The sequence below is a fragment of the Phocoena sinus genome, chromosome X (genome assembly GCF_008692025.1).
Source record: "Phocoena sinus isolate mPhoSin1 chromosome X, mPhoSin1.pri, whole genome shotgun sequence".
Taxonomy (NCBI): Eukaryota; Metazoa; Chordata; class Mammalia; order Artiodactyla; family Phocoenidae; genus Phocoena; species Phocoena sinus.
In genome coordinates this window covers 131,519,815-131,523,020 of record NC_045784.1, presented here as the reverse complement: position 1 = coordinate 131,523,020, position 3,206 = coordinate 131,519,815, and positions in this window count along the sequence as shown.

The following is a 3,206-nucleotide window of genomic DNA, read 5'->3' as shown; positions in this document are numbered from 1 at the left end:
AGGCATTTGAAAAAAATCAAGACTAATTGATGATTTTTTTTAAATCTCTTAGCAAAAAGAAATTGAAGGGTACTTAACCCGATAAAGGTCATCTACAAAAAGGCCCTAATGTTTTACCCTTAAGATTGAGAACAAGGCAAGGATGTCCACTCTTGCCATCTCTTTTCAACATTGTACCGGGGGTCCTAGCCACTATATAATGAGACCAGTACACGAAATAAAAGTCATAAAGATTGAAAAGGAAAAAAACAACACTATCTTTATTCACAGGTGACATTTTGTATAATGGAAAATCCTAATGAATCTTCAGAAATGCTATTAAATACACAATTAAGCAAGGTCACAAAATATAAGATCAGCATACAAAAACTGATTGTTTTTTATAAACTAGCAAACAACAATTGAATACTGACATAAAAAAGCAATTACATTTGAAATAGTATCCAAAAATATGAATTGCTTAAAGCTACATTTATCAAAATATGTGAAAACCTGCACATTTAACATTTCAAATTTTGCTGACAGAAATAGAAGAAAAGTTAAATAAATGGAGCAATACACTATATTCATAGATTGGAGGACTCAGTTGTGTTAAAGTTGTGTCAAATTCTCCTCATTAATTTATAGATTCAACTCAAGCTGATCAATATCCCAACAGGTTTTTAAGAGATATTTACAAGCTGTTACTAAAATTTGTGTGGAAATCTGAAGGATATAAATGCCAGAAAGAATTTTCTAAAATAACAAAGTGGGGGAGGTATGGTCAAAATGGTGGAATAGGAAGATTCTGAGATCATCTCCTCCCATGCGCACACCAAAATTACAGCTACTTACAGAGTAGCTATCTATGAGAATGACTTGAACACTAGCAGAAAAGACGTTCCACAACTAAAGATAGAAGGAAATACAAAATGGGTAGGACAGATGCAGTATAGTCAAGGCCCATTCCCATGGTAGGCAACCCACAAGTGGGAGGATAATCATAATTGCAGAGGTTTTCCCCAAGGAGCAAGGAGTCTAAGCCCCACATTGGTCTGCCCAGCCTGGGTGTTCTGCACCAGGAAAACAAGACCCCCAAATATCTGGCTTTGAAAGCAAGCAGAGCTTAAATATGAGAGACCTGGAGGCCTATAGGAAAAAGAGACTTCACTCTTAAAGATGTGTATAAAAATCTCACATGCTCTGGGTCCTAGCACAGAGGACTAATTTGAAAAGAGCCTGGGTCAGACCCACTTGCTGATCTTGGAGAGTTTCCTGGAGAGGCAGGAGGCAACTGGAGCTCATCCTGGGGACATAGACACTGGTGGCAGACATTTTGGGGAGCTCACTCTACCACAAGGACACTGGTGCTGACAATTGCCATTTTGGAGTCCTCCCTCTAGCCTATTAGTCCTGGGAGCTTATCTGGTCACTAGCCGGTGGCACCATTATTTGGGACTCCCTAAGACAAGCAGCCAGTGATGTGGGGACAGGAACCCACCCACCATTAGGCAGGCACCAACCCTGGACACTACCAGCCCCACACCCAGGCAGCCTGGGACCCAGCACTGCCCACCAGCAGGCTGGCACCAAACCTGGTGACCCCAGGTGGCACAGCCAGATGCTCTGGGACAAGGCCTCATTCACCAGTGGGCCAGTACCAGACCCAGGTCCTTGAGGGCCCCACAGCCAGCCACCCCAGAACCTGTCCGTGCCTACCAGGGAGGCTGTAACAAGCCCAGACACCTTCAAGCCCTGCAACCAACTATGATGGGAACTGGACCTGCCTACCATTGGGGCAGCCACTGCATGAGGGAGGTCCTGGCAGCCAACTGGGCCAGGGGCCAGCCTCACCTACTAGCATTACCACAGTAGCTGGCTCCTCCACCAGAAGGGTGTGTGCAGCCCAAATAGGGGCGCTCCTAAAGCATATAACTCTGGTGACCAGAGGGAAGCATGCTGCTTAGGCCCATAGAATGTCTTCCACATAAGGCCATTTTTAAAGATTGGGAAGTGTAACTGACCTACCTAATCCATAGAAATAAGCACAGAGAATGAGGAAAAAGAGGAATATGTTCGAAATGAAGGAACAAGACAAACCCTCAGAAAAAGAACTACACAAAAGGGAGATAAGGAATTTACCCAATAAAGAGTTCAAGGTAATGATTATAAGGATGCTCAAAGAACTCGGGAGAAGAATGGATGAACACAGAGAGAATTTTAACAAAAAGTTACAAAATATGAAAAAGAACCAAACAGAGCCAAAGAATACAATAACTGAAATAAAAAATACACTGGAAGGAATCAACAGTAGATTACATGATACAGAGGAATTGATCAGTGAACTGGAGGATGGAGTAGTGGAATTACCCAAGCTGAATAGAAAAAAGAAAAAGAAAAAAGAATTTTTCAAAACTGAGGATAGTTTTTTTAAAAATGAGGACAGTTTAAGAGACCTTTGGGATAACACCAAATATACTAACATTCACATTATAGGAGTCCCAAAGGACAAGTAAGAGAGAAAGGGGCAGAGAACTTATTTGAAGAAATAATAGCTGAAAACTTCACTAACTTTGGAAAGGAAACAAACATCCAGGTCCAGGAAGCAAGGAGAGTCCCAAACAGGATTAACCCAAAGAGGATGATACTGAGACACATTGTAATTAAAATGGCAAAAATTAAAGATAAAATGGGAATACAAAAAGCAGTAAGAGAAAAGCAACTATTTATGTACAAAGGAACTCCCATAAGACTCTGAGCAGACTTTTCAGCAGAAACCCCACAGGCCAGAAGGGAGTAGCACTATATATTCAAAATGATGAAAGGGAAAAAATATATAATTAAGAATACTCTACCCAGCAAAGCTAGCATTCAGGTTTGAAGGAGAGATACAGACAAGCAAAAGCTAAAAGAGTTCAGCACAACCAAACCAGCTTTATAAGAAATGTTAAAGCCTGCATGAAAAAGAATAAAATACCTAGGAATAAACCTACTAAGGAGACAGAGACAAAAGACCTGTACTCCAAAAACCATAAGGCACTGATGAAAGAAATCAAAGATGACCCAAAGAGATGGAAATATATACCATGTTCTTGGACTGGAAGAATCAACATTGTCAAAATGACTATCCTACTCAAGGCAATCTACAGATTCAATGCAATCCTTATCAAATTACCAATGGCATTTTTCACAGAACTAGAACAAAAAATTTTTTAATTTGTATGCAA